Source organism: Somniosus microcephalus, chromosome 27 (genome assembly GCF_052327205.1).
Source record: "Somniosus microcephalus isolate GS21.2 chromosome 27, FLI_Smic_1.0, whole genome shotgun sequence".
NCBI classification, from domain to species: domain Eukaryota; kingdom Metazoa; phylum Chordata; class Chondrichthyes; order Squaliformes; family Somniosidae; genus Somniosus; species Somniosus microcephalus.
This window is the reverse complement of record NC_141013.1, coordinates 27191835-27218795: the sequence shown is the minus strand read 5'-3', so window position 1 is coordinate 27218795 and position 26961 is coordinate 27191835. Positions and strand designations below refer to the sequence as shown.

Here is a 26961-nt window from a genome sequence, read left to right as displayed (position 1 = left end):
GTAACATTACAATATGCACCAGTTTTAACCTTTTAGTTATAAAAAGGGAAAGAAAAGTTATTGCTGTTGCATCTAATTTTCAGAAGTTAGCATATTATTTCAAATGATTGAATTGGAATATAATGAAGTTGAAATCTATACTAACTGGAGTTTGTAAATATTTCTGGCGAATTTTGTGTTCTTTGAGGTGATCGGTGTCACCATGAGGGATGGAATACTTTTTCCACTTTTTTCCAAGCAGTGTCAATATCGGTCCTTCCCAAATTAGTTATAGCACAGCCAGATACAGAGTCAAGCTGCCATTAGTTTATCCCAGTCATGCTCCTTAGTTTCCAGGTTCAGAAGAGTGCTTCTTATTGCGCCATGTTGAGTAAGATTATTAGAAGTTTCGTACTGTCGCCCCACACTTCTAAAAGCTGGGTTATGACCCAAATTAATTTACATATAATTCTTACAATTAGTTGTGAAGAGCGTATATATAATGCTCCTTTGGAAATGTTGATTCTAGCTTTGGTTGTCTTTTTTCCCATATGTGTTAACGTTTCTTCCCCCTCCGCATCAGCTGATATTCTGTTACTGAGGGGGGAAAAAATGTTAAAGTTGCAACAAGCAGAATCCTAAGTTTTCTTTCAAATTAATTAATGGCTAATAGAGAACTGACCCGTGGCACACTTTATTTCAATCCTTCTGTGCTATTAAGGGATATGATTTGTTCATATACTGTACATTGTTTAAAAAATACTTAAGACCATTCTTCCCCCCCCCTGTAATCACAGATGAGGGTCTGGAGTTTTCTCCCTGGGCACAACCAGAAGTTAGACCCGAAAATGCAACAAATGTTGTCCTCGTTTTACCAATGTCAAGTTACGCCCAAGTATCTTCCCAATCTTATTAGAATACACCCGAATTTAAAATAGGTGTAAATGGACATGAATCAACGCAAACAATCGGGGCCCAAGAAAACGCCAAACATGCACCAGTATATTTCTTCTTTGATTCTTAAAATTTAAGTTTCATCTAATTTAACCACCATTCATGTACATCAGGCACAGCATGTTTAAGAACCTACAAATCGGGGCAGCTTTTCAATTTTTAATGTGATTTATGCTGATGCCATAAGAATGTATTAGAAGAAACAGAAAGTACAGAGCGGGCCTGAGTGAGGATAAATTTTTAAAAACACTCGTTAAAAAATTGCTGCACCAGAAAATCTGGTCACATTGTTGAGAGATCCCTGAACAAGTGCAATTGAAGTATACTCACATTTAGGAGTCGAGGGCGTGGCCAGTTTTGTGGGTGGAGATTCATTCAGGTGGAGGATTTGATGAACGGATGTAAAAGGTCGAGGAGACTTGGGTGTATTGTAGCTACGCAAGTAACTCACTTGCCCAAAATTCCACGATCTTTTAAGCCACATAATTGGGTTGAAGAATCAAGTTTCACATTAAAACTACTCATTTGCTGTTACCAGAAAAAATAGTGGTTTACACTTTAAAAAAAAAACAATTTATACTCATTTTAAATTGATACCAAAGGCCAGGATTGAAGAGGGAGAAACATATGTTGTGGTGCTGTTTAGGACATCTGTGGGTGCTAGCACATACCAGTGTTCACATCCAGTATAAAAGGCTCGATGTGAGGTGCTGGTTCCTCCAATAAGTCAGTGTAAACATGGTATAGCCCTACCAGCACTAACTCCATCCAGCTACCTCCAGGCGATGCCTTCTGCTTAAGGTCTGACATCCAGAATATAACTGCTCTTCCATAATCTCTGACTAATCCTGCAGCCAATTCCACTTCCCGACTCCTTTCACTGGCAATCACTACTGCTTTCCATTGCACAACAGCAGATGGGGGACCTGGGGAAGATGCAGTAGGTCGGATGTCAGGGCTTGGGCGGCAGATTGTAAACCAGGCAGGAGGCAGAATTGCCAAAGCCAGAAATAACTGACTAGTGTCTCTTTCTGGTATCAGAAGTAAAAGTGGATCCCCCAGTATAATAAAAGATAAATTGAAATGAAAAAGAAAGAAAGACTTGCATTTATATAGCGCTTTACAGCCAATTAAGTGTAGTCACTGTTGTAATGTAGGAAACACGGGAGCCAATTTGTGAACACAAACTCCCATAAACAGTAATGTGATAATGACCAGATGTTGATTGAGGGATAAATATTGGCTCGGACAAAGGGATAACTCCCCTGCTCTTCTTCAAAATAGGATATTTTACGTTCACCTGATCGAGCAGACAGGGCCTCAGTTAAACGTCTCATCTGAAAGACGGCAGCACTGCACTAGAGTGTCAGCCTAGATTTTTGTGCTCAAGCCTCTGGAGTGGGACTTGAACCCACAACCTTCTGACTCAGAGGCGAGAGTGCTGCCCACTGAGCCACAGCTGAAATCGGTTGGAATAATATATCCCTTTATCTCAAATGCTGACAGTAGACATTTCTTCCAGAATGTCTGTATTAAAGCACACCCATAGAATATGGATAAAACCCATGTGTCTGCATTTCATTGATAAGTCAATTTTTAATCCTAACCGTTTCTGTTTAACTTCTACATATGGTAGTTGGCTGCTCCATCTGTGAGAGATGTTTGGGATTGAGGTGCCTCTGTACTCGTAAGCTGCTTCTGGTGATATAACTTTAACTACTTCAGTCACTGCTGCAATGGTTGATTGGTCCTGTTTGCTTTCGGCTAAATCTACTGTTGTTTGCCCAGGGACACTGGATGTACCTTGAAAGACAGTAGTCGCTTCTGTGCCGACACTAGCTATGCCCATAGTACTGGACACTTCTTCAGCATGAACACTGATCTGCATGGTAACAGATCTGAGAGCAGCAACGAGGCCTCCGATTTAACATGCTGATGTGGTGAATTAAAAACTCACTGATTGCTGCAGAAATCTGGCCCAGGCTATTTTAACTCCCAGGTTTCATAGAATCAAAGTGGTTACAACACAGAAGGAGGCCATTCGGCACGGGCTCTCATTGGCATGCCGCCGGTCCACTTCCCGCCCGGAATGGCGGGATGTGGGCAGGAAGCGGCTGCTGGCCTCCAGAATATCGGGCGATTCATGGCCGCCTGCTCGCACTCGGGGAAGGGGGCTCCGGGAGGATCTTGTGGGATGGAAGGGTATGGGGATGGGGGGGTTGGAGAAAGTCAGGAGCAGGGGAGGCCTAAACTTTCATTGTGGAGCCAAGAGGGGCCACTCTTGCTCCATTTGGTCCCCACAAAGGAAAGTAAAAAGCTTATCTATTTGGGCCCCTCCTTCTTTCTGGCAGGTCATTGACTCTCTCCAGCCTGGTGAGAAAGCCATTGTGGTTTCCCTGCTCAGGACTGTGTTAAAATTGCAGTCAGGGCCCAATGACATCATCAGATCTGGATCTGCATATTTAAAGAAGGATCCTGCGGGCTTTCAGCTGGTAGCTTAGCTGCCCATCCAGAAGCTTGCATAACAATTGAGGCTGCTGGGATCCGGGCGGGTCAGTAACTAGAGCAATTTTAACTGATCCACCTGCATGGTTTCTACTGTGTGGATAGGCTTAAAGCTACCCCCGAGGTCTGTGAAGCTATATTTTGTGGCTCTCTCTCCAATCTCTCAACATATTAAAGCCAGACAAGAGAATATATTATATGTTGGAGCTCAAGGTTTCTACAGCAACTGTCTGAGCATTCATGAGAGATAGATACTCTGACTGCGCTTATGATCTGTGTCACTTGGAGCGCCACCACAGATGCCCCTGGAGCTGCCACATGCTCCTTAGTGGACTGTAGTTCCTATAAGCTTTTCTGCACAACTGCACAGATGTAACTAGTGAACTTATTCACACCCTTAGGCGGCTTTGTATAGACTCTAACGACTCCACTAGACATGTTCAGACAGCAATCTTCTTTTGTAAACAGGCTCTGTGAGGTTCATATTCCTAGGCCCTGCAGCTGAGGAAGGAAGCAAATTGCTTTCCGGCCAGTAAGCTCCAGTCTTGCACTGCCGTCTCCGCTTGCCCCAGGCAACTCTTGTTGGACATATTCCAAGAGGTTTCAGCACACAGCCTCCTTCCTTTAACCATCCTACTCCATGCTCCCACCATTGGTCACCCGACATGTCCATCTTCGCCACTCACCACCTTCCCACGGCCAATTGAAAAGTGAACAGACTCTTCATTACTCAATTAGGTGATTCTTGGCTGTCAGTCAAACAGCCTTTTTTAACCCCCAACTCCAATATTTTTTTATCCCCCTATGATTTTCTCCAGGGTTGCTTGCAGCAGAGTCCGGGAGATTAATCTTTAATTCCTGGAAGCACCAGGACAATCTGGGAGCATTGGCAATCCTAACTTGCTTTTCCTCACACATGAGTTGTGTTTCCACCCTCGACACCCTACCTAAATCCTCTCGGGTGGATAAAACTGTGCTGGTCCTTGTGAAAGGCAGTGTGAGTGACGCAGGGTGCTGTAAGGTGCTGCCAAATTGTGCGGTAGGGGGACTGCTGAGTGGACCATATACTACAATTCTGCCTGAAGATACCAGGATAAAGTATACTCGCTGAGCGCCCGACAGGCACAGTGTTTTGCTGCCCTGGGCCATTTGTGTGGCCTGGGTACACTCTTTGGGCGGGCCTTGCACCAAACAGGGGTGGAAGCAAGAACATGGCTGCAGGCCTGAGAGAGGGAAAAATACTTTTAAAAAAAACACCAACACTTAAAGAACTAGGATGCCTTAAAATCCCTGTAGATCCTCTGGCGCACGTCCCAACGCTAGGTTTCTTCTGGAGTACCCAACGGTCTGATTGGGTTCTGTCTCAGTATAATAGTTATGTTAGGGCTGTACTTTTTCCAGTAGCGTGACAATATACTGTATGTGATGGTGAATACCAGTGCAAGAGTGAGTGGGTAGGGGAAGATAATATCATGTGCACATATATACGAATTTCCCATATAGGCTCCCATTTACTAGGTTTTCTGCGGGAAGCACAAAGTCATAAGGCTCCCTTACAAATACATTCCTCGTTTCATTTGCTTTATGATCTAGTAGTATTCTAGTGCTAAGACTGGATAACGGTCAAGTGCAGCATTTGTTTAATTGTTTGGTACTACAGTAAAACTGTTGGTTATTAAAATAACACTTGTTGAGCAGTGAGTTCTCAGAACAAAATTTGTGGGAGCAATCAATAATTCAGGCTTAACTTCACAGGGACACAGGATGAAATATATGTGTCTTTATGGCTTGTTATAAATGTATTAAGAGAGAGTAGTGAAAGGGAATGTGGCCCCATTAAAGACAGATGCAGGCGAGACTATAATGGACAACAAGGAAATGGCTGACTTCTTAATGAGTACTTTGTATCCATTGTCATTGTGGAGAAAGAGGACTAAATACCAGTGGTACAAACTTTAAAAAAAAAGTCAAGGGGAGGAACTTAGTGGATATACTATAAGTAAGAGAATAGTAATGCAGAAAATAATGGGACTTAAGATAGACAAATCTCCAGGACTTGATGGTTTCCACCCCAGGGCATTAACAGAAATAAAGGACAAAATAGCAGATGCATTAGTCATAATTTTCCAAAGCTCTCTAGATTTAGGAATTGTCCCAAAATGATTGAAAGCTCTCAGCAGACTTGTCATTTACTATATTTATTATCTTGAACAACTAGCATGCTTATAGCCTATGAAATGTTTGGATAACTTTCAGGAAAGACGAGGAAGAACTGTCTGCTGTTAGATTTCCCAATTGAACAGTATTATTTTTGCGACCAATGACCATCTGTTTTATGGACAGGGCTGTCAGATGTCTCATTGGAATTGTTCATTAATTTCACACATTACGGAGGCTCGGTTTCCTTATCTTGATGAATAGCAGAGCAGCATCTGTTGGAATAAAACAATTAATTAATAATGGTTTTATTTGATAACCGGTAAGTTGTGAATATATTTTTAATTCATAGCAGAAACATGAAGAAACATGTTTTTCAAGCAGGAGCCTCAGTTAATACATGCAAATTGGATCTAATGGGATTTGAAATGGTGACTGAACGAGGCAGCCATGTCGCTCAGTGAAACTGGTCTGCAGGAAAAAGGCGCTCCGTACGGTAACTGCTAAGCTTTCCTTTGTGGGGCCAGGAGAAGCAGGAGTGCCCCTCCGGACCCCACAAGGAAAGTCTGGCTTCTGCTGCCTTGGGCTCCCACCCTGCTGAAACAGCCCCTCCTACTTACCTGAGTGTTGCCCGGCAACCCGTGGGGACAAAAAGTCAGGAAAAAGTGACCGGTAGTGGAAAGTTACTCTCTCATCACGGAGTAATCAAACTCCAGCCACATTCCTAAATCAATAGCTATTGAAACAATCCAGATTTTTTATGATCTGAAATGCAACACATCACCTATCTGTCACTGTATTAAAAATTAAGGATAGAAGTTACTCTCTGCTATTTGTAACAAGTTGTTTAATGTGCTTGGATGAAGTTTCCCGATTGCTGATATAGCTAAGTTGAACATGTTAATAACTGTTAATATAGTGATCAGAGGAATTCTCCCCGAATCGTTATAAATAGCGCACAGGGGTATTTCTACTCCTTACTCTAGTTACCTTATCCTGTGTTACTTTCAAATGCACAACCAGATCAGCACAATAGTTTTTCAAAAATTGATTTGAAGTGAAATACATAACGTATGCACGCATGTTATGGTAAAAGTTGTGAAAATCACTAGAATTGTGAAGATTATTTTGACTGTACTATCAGATTTAATTTAACCAATATATTTTTAGAGCCTTGATGAAAAATTAAATTGGATATTTTGCATAAAACAATTAATGTACTGCTGGATAAAAAGCAAAATGAGATATTTATGAGATATCAGAGGTTATGAGATATCAGAGGTTAAACAGTTTCAGAAATGCAGCTTGCATTAGTCTAGCATATTTATAATCTGCGAGTCCCCAGAACACTTTCAATGTAGAACACTTTTTATTAAAAGTTCTCTAGTCTTTACTCCGAGGGGTTGTTTTGCTGAGTTTGCATTGTCCCTGATGTTTTTTGTCCATGAATTTGGATGGATCGAGGACAGTGCCCATGATATCGCAATATGTGTGCACAGCAGGTAAAGTGCCACAGTGAAAACTTGGAAAACTATCCCTTTAGCATTAGCCCTAAAATATTCAGCATTTTTTTTATCTTCTTCGAATTTTCTATGCATTGAGCATTGAACCAGACACATAATTTAAATAAAATTGCAGACTTTGGCCCTTTGTAACAGCATAAATATTGCAGAATATCTCTGCCTGAGATATTGTACTCTTATGCTGTTATGAATTTATTGAAACATTTCCTGTGTTGAATTTCATTAGCTATTTATAGCTAATTTCTTGGACATTCACAGTCCACACCCAATGGAAACATTAGTGTTTGCAGATTATCTCTAAGTAATTACGTAGGACACAGTTTACTGGATTGTGACAGGCCTTGGCTTTATTTAATTGCTGATTAGTTAACCTACATCTTACTGGCCTATCAGTTATTCTCTTTTGTGCCGTATGTTCTAGCTTTTAATTATCCAATGCCCCTATTTACAGTAAAACTGTAGGAGGTTGAGACCATGTCTATTATGTCTCTGTGGGAGATCAAGATATTGCCCAGGTGTGTCGGTATTACTTCTCAGTACTGACAAGCAAATACGAGTCTGACTAAATTTATTTTTTCTGAAATTACCAGAAGCAGGAATGATTACTCAAATTGGCAAAATTTTACAAGATTCAAAGATGGTTTTGGATGAAGAAGGCCTTTCAGCACTTTCGATCTCAACATTCTAGAGTACCAACCTGACCATCTTCTCATTGTAGTGTTTCAGCTGTTTCTTCAATGCAGCCTCAATGATCTTTCCTGACACCGTGTTCCAACTATTGATCAGGCTCTGTACTAACATCTGCCCTGAACTTGCTTGTCACAATCTTGCATCGTGCCCTCTTGTCTTGCTCTGGCATATCTAAAAATAATCTTACTGGTTTATGTTCTGCATCCATTAAGTGTCTTATATACTTCTATTAGGTCCCTTCTGAGGCATCTCTTTCAGTGCTGAAGGGCCCTAAGCATATCAAGTCATTCCTCAAAGCTGTTTCACCTGATGTCATAGATCTGCCCTTTGCTCTGTTTTGCAATGCCTGCAGGACCTCGTGGACCATCTTAAATTATAGTGACTAGAACTGTATGCAGTACTTGAGGTATGCTCTGACGGGGGCACTGTAGCAGTACTTGAGGTATGCTCTGACGGGGGCACTGTACAGCTTCAGTGTGATTTCTGGGGATTTGAGCTCTACTCATTTGACAATATAAATCAGCATCTTCTTTACTTAGCATTTGGGCGAGTGACAAATGAACTAACACTCCTGAGTATCTTACAACCTTGCTGTTTGCAAGTTCTATCCTACATATAGAACATATACTTGCTTCTTACTCTTGCTTCCAAAATCTAGTACCTTGTGATTGTCCACAGGAACATCACTTGCCATTGGTCAGCCTAGGCGCAAACCCTGTTGATCCCTGCTTGTAAGATCTTAGTTGCTTCCTTTGAGCGCAATCACTCCTAGTCATCTGTGAGTTTAATAATTTAGCTGAGACTGTGAATCCAAGGCATTTATGTATACCAGGTACAGGAAGCGTCTCCGCAAGATCCCCGGGGCACCCCACTCAATACGTCTCCCTCATTATGAGCTAGCTCTCCTTATGATTACTGTCTCATACTTTACCTTCAGCAAGTTGGTAATCCATACCCCTATTTTGCCACTGAGCTTAACTGGCCTTAGTTTGGAAAGGGATCTCTCCTGTGGTCCTTTATATAAGGCCTTGTGATAGGTTCACACATCAAATGGTATTGCTCTGTCAACCTGGAATGTATCATCATCAACAACAACAACCAGAAGTTGCATTTATATAGTTCCTTTAACATAGAATGCTCAAGGCACTTCACAGATGCATAATCAAATAAAAAGAATGCCAGGCCAATAGAAGGAGATATTAGGATGGGTGCCAACAGCTTGGCCAAAGAGATGGGTTTTAATTAGGCTCTTAGAGGAGGAGAGGGAGGTGGCGAGACAGCGAGGCAGAGAGGGTTAGGGAGGGAATGCCTGAGGCTGAGGTAGCTGCAAATGTTGGGTGAAGGGGGAGGGTTGCACAAAAAGCCAAAGTCATAAGAATGAAGAGTTTGGGAGGGGAGGGTGGGAATTCTTGGGCTGGAGGAGGTGTTGGGGACCGGGAGCTAATGTTGGCCAACAAGGACAGAGGTGATGTGTGAGTGGAACCTGATGTGGGATAGGATACGGGCAGCAGCGTTTTGGATAAGCTGAAATTTATGGAGGGTGGACACTGGGACACTGATCAGGAGAGCATTGGAATAGTTGAGTCCCGAGTTGACAGAGTGATGGATGTGCATTTCACTGGCAGATGGGCTGAGGCTGGGGCAGAGGTGGGTGATGTTACAGGAGTGGAAGTTGGCATTCTTTGTGATGAAGAGGATGTCGGATTGAAAACTGAATTCAGGATCGACTAGGATGCCAAGGTTGCGAATGGTCTGGTTCAGCCTGAGACAATGGCCAGGAATGGGGATGGAATTGGTGGCAAAGTTACACAGTTTGTGGCAGGGACCAAAGGTGGTGGATCTGGTCTTCCTGCTGCTTAGCTGGAGGAAATTGAGACACCACAGACTCCGATTTCACCTCCTTACCTGGCCGCTGTTTCAAGCCCTCTGACAGCACAGAGGCAGTGGAGGGGTCGAGACAGGTAGAGCTTGGTATCATTCGGCCCAACTATTCCATGTCAATGTTGACGCTCCAAACAAGCCTCTTCCCACTTTACTTCATCTAACCCTATCAGGATATGCTTTTATTCCTTTCTCTCTCATATACTTATCTAGCTTCCCCTCTGATGCATCTATCCTATTCGCCTAAATTGCTCCTTGTGGTAGTGAGTTTCACATTCTAACCACCTTCCGGGTAAAGAAGTTTCTCCTGAATTCCCTATTGGATTTATTAGTGATTATCTTATATTTATGGACTCCAGTTTTGTTCTCTCCCACAACCAGAGGACTGGAGAACAGCTAACGTAGTACCATTATTCAAGAAGGGTAGTAGGGATAAACCAGGGAATTACAGGCCAGTGAGCCTAACATCAGTGGTAGGGAAATTATTGGAAAAAATTCTGAGGGACAGAATTAGTCTCCACTTGGAGAGGCAAGGATTAATTAGGGATAGCCAGCATGGCTTTGTCAAGGGAAGATTATGTCTGACCAATTTGATTGAATTTTTCGAGGGGGTGACTAGGTGTGTGGATGAGGGTAGTGCAGTGGATGTGGTTTACATGGATTTCAGTAAGGCTTTTGATAAAGTCCCACATAGGAGACTGGTCAGGAAGGTAAGAGCCCATGGGATCCAGGGTGCCTTGGCACATTGGATCCAAAACTGGCTTAGTGGCAGAAGGCAGAGGGTGATGGTGGAAGGTTGTTTTTGTGACTGGAAGCCTGTGTCCAGTGGGGTACCGCAGGGATCGGTGCTGGGTCCCTTGCTGTTTGTGGTCTACATTAATGATTTGGATGTGAATGTAAAAGGTATGATCAGTAAGTTCGCAGATGACGTGAAAATTGGTGGGGTGGTAAATAGCAAGGAGGGAAGCCTCAGGCTACAGGACGATATAGATGGGTTGGTCAGATGGGCAGAACAGTGGCAAATGGAATTTAACCCTGAAAAGTGTGAGGTGATGCATTTTGGACAGACTAACAAGGCAAGGGAATACACAATGAATGGTAAGACCCTAGGAAAGACAGAGGATCAGAGGGACCTTGGTGTGCATGTACATAGATCCCTGAAGGCAGCAGAACAGGTGGATAAGGTGGTTAAAAAGGCATATGGGATACTTGCCTTCATTAGCCGAGGCATAGAATATAAGAGCAGGGAGGTTATGATGGAGCTGTACAAAATGCTGGTAAGGCCACAGCTGGAGTACTGTGTGCAGTTCTGGTCGCCACACTATAGGAAGGATGTGATTGCTTTGGAGAGGGTGCAGAGGAGATTTACCAGGATGTTACCTGGGCTGGAGCGCTTCAGCTATGAAGAAAGACTGGACAGGCTGGGGTTGTTTTCCTTGGAGCAGAGAAGGCTGAGGGGACCTGATTGAGGTGTACAAAATTATGAGGGGCATAGATAGGGTAGATAGTAAGGAACTTTTCCCCTTAGTAGAGGGGTCAATAACAAGGGGGCATAGATTCAAGGTAAGGGGCAGGAGGTTTAGAGGGGATTTGAGGAAAAACTTTTTCACCCAGAGGGTGGTTGGAATCTGGAACTCACTGCCTGAAAGGGTGGTAGAGGCAGGAACCCTCGCAACATTCAAGAAGCATTTGGATGAGCACTTGAAATGCCATAGCATACAAGGCTATGGACCAAATGCTGGAAAATGGGATTAGATTAGACAGGGCTTGATGGCCGGCGCGGACACGATGGGCCGACGGGCCTCTTTCTGTGCTGTATAACTCTATGGGGGAGAAATTGGGTGAGTAGCGCCACTTGTTAGCGCCTAAAGAGGCAGGCAGTGGCTGTAGCGCCACTGGCTGCGCCTCCCGCGATATTGAGTTGGGGTGCTAATGGTGGCGTTAGCCTTTTGCGCTGCGCCGCCACTGATGACGTCATCGGTGTGCGCAGCGCCCCATTCGCGATATTTGGTAGCGAACGGCGCAGTTGCGCCGTTCGCTACCCGCGCCCGGTTCACGGGGCCTTACTGTGCCGGCAGCGGCGCAAGTTAAGGTGGAGGTGCGGGGCGGCCGCTTTTTTCGGCGGCCGCCTGCCAGCACCTCCGTCCCCGGCCTCCTAACCACCCCCCCCCCCCCCCCGGTGGCATTGCCGGCTGTTTCCCGAGAGCCCGGCACTTCTCCTTGGTGCCGGGCTTGTTTGCCGGCACTCGCGAGTGGGGATCGCGCTGTTGCAGGCCCCTCCCCCTTAACAGTGGGAGGAAGGCCTGCAGTACCGCAGCGTGCCGTGCCGCAGCGTGTGGCGCTGCGGCACGTTGCGCTGCGATATTCAGTTTCCGCGCCCTAAGAGGGACGCGGAGCGCCTCGAGCCTCGCCCCGTGTCCCTCGAGGGGCAATGAAACTGAATATCTGATGATCGCTGAAGCCTCGAACGCTGCGCTAAATCCTGCGCTCAGGTGACTTTTGTGCCACTTTGGCGCCCCAACCCAATTTCTAGGCCTATGACTCTATATATGACTCTAAGTGGAAACATCTCTACATCTATCCTATCAAACCTTTTCATAATCTTAAAGACCTCTATCAGGTCACCCTCAACCTTCTCTTTCCTAGAAAAAAGACCCGCAGCCTGTTCAAACTTTCCTGATGGGTATATCCTCTCAGTTCTATTATCATCCTTGTAAAAATGAAAAGGCGTGTCATTCTTGACACTGTGCAGACTGGTTTCTAAGATAATTGGCAGAGGCCCAGGATCAGGTCGCCTTTGCCATCTCAGCATGATTTAGTGTATAAAATGGAATTGTAACAAGTAAGCCTGTGCCTGTAATCCTCTCCTCCCCTTTTTAATTCAGAAGAAACTTCTTTACCCAGAGAGTGGTGAGAATGTGGAACTCGCTAAAGTAGGGAGTGGTTGAAGCAAATAGTATAGATGCATTTAAGGGGAAGCTAGACGAGCATATGAGGGAGAAGGCAATAGAGGGTTATGCTGATAGATTTAGATAAGGAAAGACGAGAGGGGGCTCGAGTGGAGCATAAACACCGGCATGGACTGGTTGGGCCGAATGGCCTGTTTCTGTGCCGTATATCCGATGTAATCTTATGTAAATCTTTTTTTCACCTTCAGTGAGTCTTATATTCTTTTTATAATATGGAAATCAGAACTGTGCACAGTATTGCCAAGTGTGATCTAACCAAGGTTCTATATATGTTTAACATAATTCCTCTTCTTTTCAATTCTATCCCTCTAGAAATGAACTCCAGTGGTCTGTTTGCTTTTTTATGGCCTTATGTCACTACTTTTAGTGACATGTGTACCTATACCCTTAGATCCCTTTGCTCCTCTATCCCATAGAGACTCTTATTTTCCAAGGAGCATGAAGACAAATCCAACCCGACCAATTACCGCCCCATCAGTCTACTCTCAATCATCAGCAAAGTGATAGAAGGTGTCATCGACAGTGCTATCAAGCAGCACTTACTCACCAATAACTTGCTCACTGATGCCCAGTTTGGGTTCTGCCAAGACCACTCGGCTCCCAACCTCATTACAGCCTTGGTCCAAACATGGACAAAGGAGCTGAATTCCAGAGGTGAGGTGAGAGTGACTGCCCTTGACATCAAGGCAGCATTTGACCGAGTCTGGCATCAAGGAGCCCTAGTAAAACTGAAGTCAATGGGAATCGGGGAAAACGCTCCACTGGCTGGAGTCATACCTAGCACAAAGGAAGATGGCTGTGGTGGTTGAAGGTCAATCATCACAGCCCCAGGACATCACTGCAGGAGTTCGTCAGGGTAGGTCCTAGGCCCAACCATCTTCAGCTGCTTCATCAATGACCTTCCCTCCAACATAAGGTCAGAAATGGGGATGTTCGCTGATGGCTGCACAGTGTTCAGCGCCATTCAACTCCTCAGATAATGAAGCAGTCCATGCCCACATGCAACAAGACCTGGACGACGTTCAGGCTTGGGCTGATAAGTGGCAGGTAACATTCGCGCCAGAGAAGTGCCAGGCAGTGACTATCTCCAACAAGTGAGAGTGTAACCACCTCCCCTTGACATTCAATGGCATTACCATCGCCGAATCCCCCACTATCAATATCCTGGGGGTCACCATTAACCAGAAACTTAACTGGACCAGCCACATAAATACTGTGGCAACAAGAGCAGGTCAGAGGCTAGGTATTCTGCGGCAAGTGTCCCACCTCCTGACTCCCCAAAGCCTTTCCACCATCTGCAAGGCACAAGTAAGGAGTGTGATGGAATACTCTCCACTTGCCTGGATGAGTGCAGCTCCAACAACACTCAAGAAGCTCGACACCATCCAGGACAAAGCAGCCCGCTTGATTGGCACCCCATCCACCACCTTTAAACATTCACTCCACCGTACCGTGGCTGCAGTGTGTACCATCTACAAAATGCACTGCAGCAACTCGCCAAGGCTTCTTCGGCAGCACCTCCCAAACCCGCGCCCTCTTCCACTTAGAAGGACAAGGGCAGCAGATGCATGGGAACACCACCACCTCCAAGTTCCCCGCCAAGTCACACACCATCCTGACTTAGAAGTATATCGCCGATCCTTCATCGTCGCTGGGTCAAAATCCTGGAACTCCACCCCTAACAGCACTGTGGGAGTACCATCACCACACGGTCTGCAACGGTTCAAGAAGGCGGCTCACCACCAACTTCTCAAGGGTAACTAGGGATGGGCAATAAATGCTGGCTTTGCCAGCAACGCCCAGATCCTATAAACGAATGAAAAAAATGCACCACTTCAAACTTATCTATATTGAAATAAATTTGTCAATTACGTGCCCATTCTGCAAGATTATTAATGTCATCCTGTATTTTGATGGCAACTGAGGTGATGGCGAACTGAATGCACTCTAGAATTACTTCTGGGATTATTAAGATATAAATTGGATCTGAAGATAGACAGTTTGATATTTAATTGGACCTAACAGAACACAATTCTTAAAAGGTCAATGTAACTTTCATAGCGTGTAAAGCTAAGGTACTCATTTACATATTCACACCTACCTATTTCCATTGCTTAACTGCAATGCAGTGGTTTAATGGGAATACTGAGATATTTTTTAATTGCCTTATATTAAGACTGCCATGCTTCTCAGAACAGAAAAACAGAAAAGCTGGTTCTTGTTTACTCTCCTGCGACAGTTTCTATGTATTTCAACTAACGTTCTCCACCCTCAAGGGCTGTTTATTACTGAACTGCCAAACCAGTTCCCGCACTGGTCTCTAACCAGAACGCAAGACCCTGAATCCTGATTGTCTACCTGAGCCTGGTTCCTCTGACAACAAATTGTCTGTCACGGTGGCATAGTGGTTAGCACTGTTGCCTCACAGCGCCAGGGACCCGGGTTCGAATCCGGCCTCGGGTGACTGTCTGTGTGGAGTTTGCACATTCTCCCCGTGTTTGCGTGGGTTTCCTCCGGGTGCTCCGGTTTCCTCCCACAGTCCAAAGATGTGCGGGTTAGGATGATTGGCTATGATAAATTGACCCTTAGTGTTGGGGGGATTAAATACGTGGGGTTACGGGGATAGGGTGGGATATGTGTTGGTGTAGGGGTTACGGGGATCGGGTGGGATATGTGTCGGTGCAGGCTCGATGGGCCGAAATGGCCTCTATCTGCACTGTGGGGTTTCTGTGATTTCTGTGATTTCTGTGAATGCCCACAGGTTCCATCCACTGTTACTTCGACTTCTCCTAAGTGAAATTCCCTTTCCTCCAGCACTTGGAATCCAACTGCTACTCATGCTCTATAACCTTGGGGTTTTCTTGTTTCATTGTGTGCACGCAATGACCCCTGCCCTAGAACCGAGCGCATTACTCTCCTACCCATTTCCTACCAGTCCTGCACTCCTCAATTTTAACCCCCCTTGCTACCTTCTTCACTTCCTACATACCCAACACTTCCCAACAAACCACCCCAAGTCCCCTGCTGTCCGACTCTACGACTAACCTGAACTCTTTTTCCATCACCTCAGGCTCTTGCCTATCCTCGATTCCCAACACCCTAACTGCTTAATTTCCCTGTCCTGGTGCCTCATTCCACCAAAGCTAATTTCTTCTACCTCATCCCTATTTCATCTCCTACCACAACCCCTGCAGTAAATCTCCCTTTGTGTCTCCACACCCCATTAAATGACCATCCAGTCAACCTCCTCCTCCACATCACCTTGAGCGATGGTTGCTCACTCATAAATAAGGCCCTCTCTACCCACAGCCTAATTCTGGAGGAACATTTCAACATCATGACCCTGGCTGAAACCTGGTTCACCGTAAGTGACTTCTTCCCCTCACTGAGGGCACACCAACTAGCTTTACATTGTACCATTTCCCTCTGCTCAATCATTAATGGTGTGAGTTCATATCGAGATGCTATTATTCCTCCAGCTGCTTCTCTTCATTCAAATATATCATTCTGTATTGTCCTTTCCATCTCTCCCATAAGATCCTCCTTATTAATCACCCCACTCCAACACCTTCCTCACTGAAATCTCTTCCCTACTGCCAGACATCTGCGACATCCTTGGTGATTTCAATCTTCACTTGAACTCAGTCTTTCCTTCTTCATTGTCTTTCTTGCCCCTCTTGACCCTCTCGACATCACCATTCATATGAACTTCCCCCATGCTCACTCATGGCCACCCCCTTATTCTTGTCACCACGTGTGTTCTCAACACTCCTATCATTTTTATCACTGACCACCTTGTTATCTCCACTCTCCTAGATATCTCCACCCCAAGGCCCTCCATTGTCACTTTCTGCCCATGAAAATGTACTGTTCCCAAACCCTCTGGTACTCATTCTAACTCTGAGCTCCCCCATCTGTAGCTTGCCACCTGAATTGACATGGATACTTCTGTCAATTTTCTTTATAACCATTTTGTCTCCATCTTCGATGCCCTCATCCTCCTCAAAACGCCACACAGTCTTCCACCCATCCGGGTCCACGTGGTGTAACAGCCATACCTTAGCTTCAAGTGGACAGGCCATAAGCTCAAATGTAGCAGGTGTTCATCTGGCCTAGCAGTTCACCAGCAGCTCAGTGGGTCAGTTGCTCCCTGTTCTTGGCCAAAATTGTTTATCGTGCCAATCTGGAGACTAGAAAAAAAAAAGTTCCAAACTCAATTTCTCCACCTTTTTAACGTCTCCTCAACCCCCATTCGCACCTCAGACTCAAAATGTGAGGAACCTGTGTCGAGGCCATTCACATTATAGCCACTACTTTCTCTGGCATCCCCCATACTTTCACTCTTCCAGACACTCAGCTCTCCCATTCGTCCTTCACCTAATGTGCTTTCATCATTCCTATTCTTTGTAGTTTCGCCCCATCTCCTGGACCTCCGCCCTAAGCTTTCCCATCTCATCCACTAACTTGTCTTTCTCATCTGGCACCATCCCCAGTCCTTCTGTTACAACTGTTATCACGCCACTCCTCAAGAAACCCACCCTAAACCCTTCCACTCCGTCCAGCCACTGCTCAGGCTCAAACCTACCTTTGTTGTATGAATGTCTCTTTTCTTTGTTGGCTCTTAAGGGCTCATTTTATGAATATGTGCTAACGGCGGGAGCTTTGCCTGTTGGCACATCATTATGGATGTGCTGCTAATAATTTTCCGCTAGTTGCTTGCAGGTGAAAAATCAGTCTCTCAGGATTCTTGCATAAACTGAGTTTAGGACAGTCTCAGCCCATTTTCTAGTGAGCAGCCGGCCACAGCACAAAACTTCCACAATTTAGACATAATTTCCACTTAGTAAGCAGTTTAATTCAAGCTGATAGGTGGACCCTTGTGAGAAATGGAAAAGTCACAATGGTACAGTTAAGGATGCTCTTCAGAAGTTGAGGCATGATTGTGACAGCAAAGGGTTTGCATTTGACATGTGCGATACTTGGCTTCAGATACTTGATGCAAATTCTAGATGCAATAAATAGTGGAAAAGTACTCATTAATATCTCTACTTTAACAATCTATTTTGACAGGCTTTGTAAAATTATTTTGGCCCTGTTGTTAGCTACATTGATGAGTTCTGTCAGAACAAGAATTTAAAACTATTCAAATTTTCAAATTAGAATTGGCAAGGTGTCATAATGCATTTCATCGAAGGGACATTCTCCCATTATACGTTTCAGCGGTGTATTCCTACAATAAAATCCTCTGGCAAATGTGGTGCTCTGCTACAGGGAAATCCAGCTTTGAGCACTGCAGTGCTCCCAGAAAATAATAGGCAGATACTTCTATGAAACTGAAGTTACAATCAGAAAAATGCACAATCAGACATTCAACCTTAATAACTTAAAATAAGTGTCGCATTAGTAAATCTAATTTAATTCTACACAAGAGTAATACAAGTCTTCATTGAGGTATAGCAATTAACTGTGAAGAACACTTGATCACAGCAACATGCATTCTAATTACCAGTGACTGAGACACTGAACAAAAGTGCAAGATCCAAAGACAAAACATATTTTGCAACTGTGTTAATTCAACTTAACTACTCAAACTGATTGAAGTGATTTTACTAATCTAAAATATACTAATATAAACAATCAAGCTCATGCCCACCACGAGTTCATTAGTAACAATTGAATTTTTATATTAAGTCACTGAGTATTTAAAATCCATTTTATTGATGCCTATTAACCTAAGCGTGAATTATTGTTGCATAAATAATTTCTGTTCAGACTCGACATCTCATACAGTGCAGATTATATGGCCGCCTTCTGCATTTGCTCTGACCTCTCTCTTTGCTGTGTACCAAATTGAAAGTAATAGTCTGAAACAGTTTACAGTTTGGAAAAAATGCTTTGCAACTGTAGGTAAACGATGCAGCATAATTTGTTTCTAAAATGATAATATTGTGAAAACCCGCAGCCTCACATTGCAGTTTGATCTTTTCGCCACCAGAGGGACACAAAACTGCTTCTTTTTCCCATATTCTGGTCAGTTGTGCTTTGTAGTTCCACAGTCTAACCTGTCACAGATATTCTATTTAGACATGAAAACAACCTGTCCAAACATTCATGTAAAATTATATAACCTGGCTGCCAAACATCAGCCTGACTTGGGATGGAGAGAGCCGTTACAGAAATTACGTTAAAAAAAAAAAAAATCCTCCTATGTCCCCCTTTAAGGTGAATAGTTACCTCTGTTTATATTACTTATACATTTATTATCATATAATTACTCATGTGACTAGGAACATTTTAAAATAAAATTTGATAAGAATAAACTACAGTTAGAAATATCTTAGTTTTAAATAAAATAAAATCCAGTATATTTTGAAGGTAGAATCAGCTTTTGGTTGTGTTTGAGTGCTATATTGAAAATGAAAGGTTTTCTCAGAAGAACTTAATTATTCCTCAGAAAGGCACAAGATTCAGACCATATTGGTCAGCTGCCACAAATGAGCGCTGTCGTTCATTTACACCAAAGTGTTTGCTGATTTTTATTTTTGTATTCCGTGTAACAGTGCATGAACTAATTCCACCTCCTAAAAATGTAATCCCAGTCTTATACTGCCTTTGTATTCTCTGTTGTATTATTAGCAATACATTATTAGTGTTTACATACTTTGTTAGCTAGTGTACAAAAAATAGGTAGCTACCCCTGCACACTGTTTATATTCATGTATATTTGGTCGCGCCTCAATTCCCTTGTTTTATAATCGACTTTTTAAAAAAATTTAAAAATTGGTCAATTTGTTTCTAATTTCACCGAGAAAATTATGTTTCATCCTCCTCCATAAATGAGTAATAATTCACAAGCAACAAAAAAACCCAGTATCCCCATATCTTCCTGTGCACGTTTGGTGCCCTGTATCAACATTTCCTCCCTCGTTTAGATCAGTAACATAATGTGCTGCTTGTTTGCGTGATGGAGGAAAACCTTCCCAATAATGGGGGTGAGCTCAACTCAGCGGAAATGGGGCGGTAGTGGAGTTAAAATCGCTGTGCCTCGCTTACCGCTCCGCTATTGCTCCGCCACCGAATTTACTGAGGCCTTCCGCTGGGCTGCCACCTGAATCGTGCGAAAGCCTCGTACAGTATACAAATCAGCATCCTGTGACTAACGTCGAGCCCCGATACAATTTTAAGGGGGCAACTGAACGGAGCATGTGCTGTGCCTGCTGTGCCTGGTCAACCAGCCGACGAAGAGAAAAAAGCCCCAAACGTGTAAGTAAATAATTATCTCTAATGAGGCCAGGAGGAACAGGCTGCCCTGCTCCGTGATCCACCCCCCCACCCCACCCCCCCACATCCTAATCTAACTACCTGTCAACCAGGTCAGCCTCCCAGCCGCCCGATATTGTGCTTTCCCAGAGCTGACAGGTGTGCGGCTTGTTGTTGGCATGGCAATGAGGCTTGGCCCTCACAATAGGCAAGGCCCCCTGCTGGCAGACACTGGCGGGCATTCCACCCGCCCAATGCAGAGTGTTAAAGTCTGCCCCAATATTGGCCCGTATGTACAACATTTAGTAAGTTAGAGTAGTTCTTTCCAATTAATCTTTTAGACGTCTATTGAACTCATGCTGATGCTGGAATTTCTACATCTGGCGGAAGGTCATTATTTTCGGCCTTTGCTGTCTTTCGCTTGAATTCAAGTTTGCATTGGGCAGATTCTACCAGAACTTTGTGGGAAGATCCAAAATGTGTTGACCAGAGGAGGTTGAAGGAATTATCAAATTCAGAATGGTAGAAGCCGTTATCTCCTATGTGACTAAAGTACTTGGTCTTCCTGCTTCTCCTCATTCTTCTCGTATGCCTACTACTGCAAGGCAAGGTTACCCAAACATGAGCGATGGGCTGCATGAAGAGAAAGGAAAATTACATTGCAATTAAGCTAATGGCCACATTTTCTCCAAAGCTGCCAGAGTAAACACTTAGAAAATCAAATGACCATTAAGGGGAATCTTGTCCCTGTTCCAAGGTTTTGTCACTGTTCAAGTGGATTATTGTTGAAGCAGAGATTGATTTGGACACAGAATATCAATGCACAAAGAGGTCTGATTCAACCAGTTGTGCCAACCATAGAGCCAAACTTATGGGTGTTGACCATTTCTTATAGTCTAATGACACTTGGAGACAACAGGGCTTGGCTATTGAGACATTCTTTCATGCATTGGGGAAGGAACTTTACGCCACATTAAATAAGGAATGCACCTGTGCTGTGACTATGGAGGACAAAGATCTTCAACTACCTGCACCAATGGAAGATGAGGAAGCATTGACATAGGCTAGAGACAATGGCCCAGATATTCCGATCGCAGGACTCCCGCGGGCGGAGGACTGCGATCTGAAAAAATCTGCGCCCTTACCTGAGGGTTCCCAGGACGCGCACAATTCCGGTGCTGGGCCTCTCCAAACTGCAAGTGCGCAGGGCCCACGTATCCCAGAGGCGCAGGCGGTTCACAGCGTCCCTGGGATCACGTGGGCCATGGGGAGCCAATCACAGAAGGGAATCTCCCTTCATACACTTGACAGGAAGACCTGGCAAATATATGAATGGAGATCACCCCCAAAACATAGTAAAACTTTAAATACTTCAAATACATTTTTTTTTTAAATCACATTTTTAAAATGACTTGAAATTACAATAAATTAACTATTTTAAACAAAAATTTAAATTTTTGAAAAAAATAATTAACGTTTTTTACGGGGCTAAAAATAAACTTACCTTTTTTAAAAGTATTTTTAAATGATAAATCAGTGAACATTTAAAAAAAAACTTTTTTTCAACCCTTATCCTGGTAAAAGCAGGCCTGCTTTTACCAGGCGTAAGAATTGTAAGGGTTTTCTGCGGGCGGAGGGTCTCCAAAAAGCGGAACTCTCCCCCCGCAGAGGCCCTTCTCCAGGGCAGCCGGAGGATCTGTCAAGACCATTCTTGACAGATCGGAAATGCTGGTTTTCAGCGCATGCGCTGTGCATGCCTGAAACCGGCATTTCCGATGTCCCTACGGGTAAGTACACAGCGCGTACACACCCCGTGGGGATCGGAATATCTGGGCCATTGATTTGGAGCAAGAAACCATAAGGTCAATCTTGATTGGCTCAAGACATCTAAGTCTAACAAGTATATACAAAAGGAACCTTATCTTTTTACTTTCCTTGAACCTCTCCTGCCTCAGATAACCTACTTGCATGTTCCCCAGAAGTCCATGTCAGAAGTGGAATGTTTATAAAGAATGCATTTGTTTCCAAAGAACAGCGGGATGACTCCTGATAAGATCGGATGCAGGGAGGAAGATGAGTGTGTAGAATTTCTTATTTGGGACTTAGAAGGAGCAAGAGAGGAAAGTTCATAGGAGCACTGACCATACTTACTTTTAATAAAATAGAGAGGGAGAGGTGAGAAAGGTTTGGATCCCAACATGCTGACAAACCACTCCCAGTACTGAATTATGGTCATGTCATTTCAAATTGATACTTTATGGTATGCTTCCTGCATTTTGGGTCATTAACTTAACTTTTCTCATATAAATGACTTAATTCAAAATCACAAATTACAAAGTTTTGTTTAAAAGAAAATAGCTTTAATTGCACTATTTAGTGACCTGCTATTGAAAGTCTACAAGACTTCTTGCGGATTTTTTACCTTCTAACTACATGGTATCCTGATACTATAGAGACCACCTCATGCATGAACTGAGTGCTAATCAGCTGTATGGTAGCTGCAGTCAGCTTTGGAGGATGGTCTATGGTTCCAGCTATGTGCCTGCCATTTGTTTTGGCAGCAAGCTTCTCCTTCAAGTGTGTTTGGATGTTAAAATGTGGCATCTAGAGGCGTTGCAGTTTCATCCCATATCCAGTGCTTTGGTGCGTGCGTTAGTGGTATCAACAATTTCACCTCATTTCCTCTAACAGGACATTAATGCTTTACAAAAACTATCTGTGCCCTGCCTCTGTCTGCTGTTCTTGCCTTTTTGGACAGCTGCCAGCCTTGCAAAATAAGTGGCTAGCAGTCAAGTGAGACTTTTGCATCATTAACCTGTAATTCAGCATGATAAAAATGTGATTTGCATCTGGAGTTTGATTGGGAAACATTAATCTGTGTTGCACCTTATTCCCTTTAGAGATGTTCATTGGCAATGTTCAATAAACTACAATGCAGTTTATGTTGAGGCTTGAACACATGCCAATACAACAATGACTTCTGTTTCATTTTTTTTTAGTTTACTAGCATCTTCAGTGAGGCCGTAAAACCTCACCTCTAATCTCCAACTAGCACCGCATCTAAAACCGTTCCAAATTATTTTGTTTAAATTGGTTTAAAAACATGGCTCACTGTAGCTAATGCAAAACACTATTTTGGTATTGTTTTTGATGGTTTATAATGATCTCTAACCTGGTTAATGTGAAACACAAAGTACGACATTTATTAAAATAATACTGTACTGGTGTTAGAAACAGCATTTGTAATGTCACAATAGCAATAACAATATGCATGTGTCTGTTCTGGTGTTTTGTGGGGACGGTTTTAAAAAATGATAGAAAAATAAATATTTGTATAGAGACATACAAGAGTCAGAAACAAGTGCATGAAGAAAGTTGAATAAGTAGAGGAATATGGATTAGAGAAACAAGATGGCAAAGCAAAGAGTAACATAAATGAGGAAGATTTTCATTGCAGATAATGAAACTGAAACATCAAAATTGAGAGCAAATGCAATCGCACAGTGAGATTGTTGCTTGTTTCGTTTTGCACTGTTCTTTATTTCTTCATAGAAACATAGAACATAGAAAAATAGAAGCAGGAGTAGGCCATTCGGCCCTTTGAGTCTGCTCCACCATTCAATATGATCATGGCTGATCCTCTATCTCAATACCATATTCTCGCTCTCTTCCCATAGCCCTAGACACCTTTTGCGTCTAGAAATCTATCTATCTCCTTCTTAAATATATTAAGTGACTTATTGATGATGTTTGGCTGATGGCGTTCCTTCGTTTCAACAAAAATATTGGAACCTTTATAAATTGAAGTTGGAACAAATTTATAATCTCTTCAATTATCAGATGGAAATCCTTGTGAAATAATGCAATAAAATGGATTCATCCTTTTTTATGCTTGCCCTACTAATGGTAATTATGATTTTCCTATTCCTTTGTCATGAAACTATTGTATAAAATTCAAAAGGTGCAATTGAAATAGAGAACATTAAAACGCTAGGCATTTGCCAGACCATAGTGAAGCTTGTCGGATGCTGTCATGACCGTTTGTATTGGGGGCTCAGTTTAAATAGACAGACGGACTACAGACTGTGTGTTGATACGTCCCCTCCAGATTTTATGGAGGTTGGAGGCAGGGAAGGAGGGACGTTTCTTTTGCTAGAGCAGCCATGAAAGTGCATCCCAAACAGATTTTACATTGGTCTGTTAACTTGGTGAATCATATCTAATGGCCTATTAACGTGTATCTGCATGCCTATAGTGATATAGCTGTTATCAGTTTAAATACTACAGACGGAAGAAGCATGACCAAGTAGTGACTGCGCCTCTTACGGGGGAGCTAAGTGGGGTCTCTTGGGGGTCCAAGATAACACGCTTAGAGACCGTTTGAAAATTGAAACTGAGAACGCCCTTTGTGGCAGACTTGTTAATTTGATACCTGAGCCAGACAAGTCTGCATTACTTTAGGGCATTGTTGATAAGCTACTCAGCCTGGCTCATCAATGGGGCCGGGAAGTGTAAACCTGTCACTCTAGACTGGGATTCTTCCTATTGGGATCCAGATAACTTTGTGGCAGGCACAGTGGTCCTAGCTGTAAAACTATCCCACAGTACATGATTGACTTTTAATCCCCTCTAAAGTGGCCGAGCAAGCCATGCAGTTGTAAGAATAATCACTTCAAGGCAACTAGGGATGGGCAATAAGTGCAGCCTAGCCAGTGTCGAGAACAAATAAAACCTTACCTGTGCATGCATAGCTGTATGGTTTTAGCTAGTTGAACTCCAGCAGTGCCCTTGCATCTACCAGAGTACCTTGGTTCTAGCTAGCCTGGGCCCAACCTCTCTCGGCTAGGGTAAGTAGGGTACCTCTCTGTAAGAAAAATAAATAATTTGCATTTATATAGCGCCTTTCACATCCTTCGAACATACCAAAGCACTTCACAGCCAATTAAGTACTTTTGAAGTGTAGTCACTATTCTAATATACACAAAAGTGACAGCCAGTTTGTCCACCGTAAGGTTCCACAAACACAACTAATCTCTTTTTTTTGGTTTGGTGTTGCTGATGGATTAATGTTGGTCTAGACACTGAGATAACTCCCCTGCTTTTTTGAATAGGGCCTTGGTTTAAAGTCTCATCCAAAAGACAGCACCTCTGACAGTCCAGCACTCCATCAGTGTCAGCCTAGATTATGTGCTTAAATCTCTGGAGAGAAGCTTGGACCAACAACCTCCTGATTCAAAATTGAGAGGGTGTTACCACTGAGCTAAGGTTGATGCTGCAGTAAAGAGGGCATTTCCATATTGGGCAAACTGAGACTCCACACGTTGATTTTCAGTAGGATGGTCTGGAGACTATTCAACGTGGTAATGGGTTTCTTTATGTGACTGATATTTGGCTGACCAAAGGGGGGAGATAAAGGAGTGGAGCAGTGAAACATTGAGGCCTTTCCGGTCTCGGTAGTAATTTTGAAAAGTGTAATTACTCTTTTACAATGGATATATCATGATTTCTTTTGATATACAGAATGTATTACGGGAGTGATTTGAATTGATGGCCCCCTGGTGTGTTCTCTATCTCTCAAATAATAAAGCAAGTGAAATTCAACTTTCTTTTAGTATTTATTGTATTGCTTAACAAACTTTTTTCTGCGGGCAATATGTGGTTCTCAATGCATCCACACAAAATTACAGCAGCGCCCAGTAGAATATTTCATTGTACAGGACATTATGGTTCAATAGATCATATTTATTGTGAATGCTTTTTACAATTTTGATGGTTTCTCAACACTGCAGCTCATAAACTGCTTAAATTACATAAGAGATAAATAATATTTGGTACAGTGCATACACCGCAAGTTAGTCACACTTGTATTTCTGCATTTTGATTCTTGCTTTTAATAAAAAGGAAAATAAGTGGACAGTGAATGATTTAATACAGGTAATGTGTACTTGTTTAAATACGGTAATGATATTGGCGCCATTGGGTTTGTTATCATTACAATTGGGTAACACAAATTGCCCAATTAATGGGCGGATCTTGCTGGAAAAATAATGGCGTATTAGCAACGCAAGCCAATATTAACGTGCAAATCATCCAGCAATTCAGGGGATTAAGAGATACGGCGTGAGTTACAAATCTTCAGTTCTTTCTGATCAATTTACGCCACTCCGCTGTTTGCTTCACACACATGGCATCTTGCTATTTGCTTCCCCATTATTTTTAAGGACTGCTGGATTTGCACATTAATTGCCCATTAAACTCACCACAGAAAGGTAATTAAGAACGCAAGTACCTTTTTAACAATGTGATAATTGTTAATGCAATGCCAATCAACCTGTCTGGCCCAGAATAGGAACAACTAAAAGTGTTCAATCTCATTCCTACATGTAGTCAATTGTTGTTAGAGATTTTTAAAAGTCAGATTTTAAATTAACATTTTTTTCTTACTCTTCCTTTCCGCCTTTCTTTCCCGTTTTCTGTTCCTGATTTGACTCTAATTCACCCACTCTAATACACATAGAAACATAGGAGCAGGAGTAGGCCATTCGGCCCTTCGAGCCTGCTCCGCTATTCAATATGATCATGGCTGATCCTCTATCTCAATACCATATTCCCGCCCTCTCCCGATACCCCTTGACGCCTTTTGTGTCTAGAAATCTATCGATCTCCTTCTTAAATATATTCAGTGACTTGGCCTCCACAGCCTTCTGTGGTAGAGAATTCCATAGGTTCACCACCCTCTGAGTGAAGAAATTTCTCCTCATCTCAGTCCTAAAAATCCTACCCCGTATCCTGAGACTATGACCCGTCATTCTAGAACACCCAGCCAGGGGAAACATTCTCCCTGCATCCAGTCTGTCCAGCCCTGTCAGAATTAATTTACCCTCATTCTCTATCATTACTCTGTTTCTTTCTCGATCCTTAACTCCCATTGGTTAAGGACATACACTGTTGGTCCCGCCATTAACTAAGGTCCCAGATGCCCGTTATTCTTGCCGCAACGTCATCAGCTTGCACTTCCAGCAAGTTATGGTACAAAAAATGTT

General features: G+C 43.1%; 1 protein-coding gene across 5 annotated transcripts in view; it reads left to right on the top strand.

Moving 5' to 3' along the window:
• unc13c (unc-13 homolog C (C. elegans)) overlaps positions 1 to 26961 on the top strand; it is a 794870-nt gene that overhangs the window by 268336 nt on the left and 499573 nt on the right. The gene's annotated exons all lie outside the window — the stretch shown is intronic.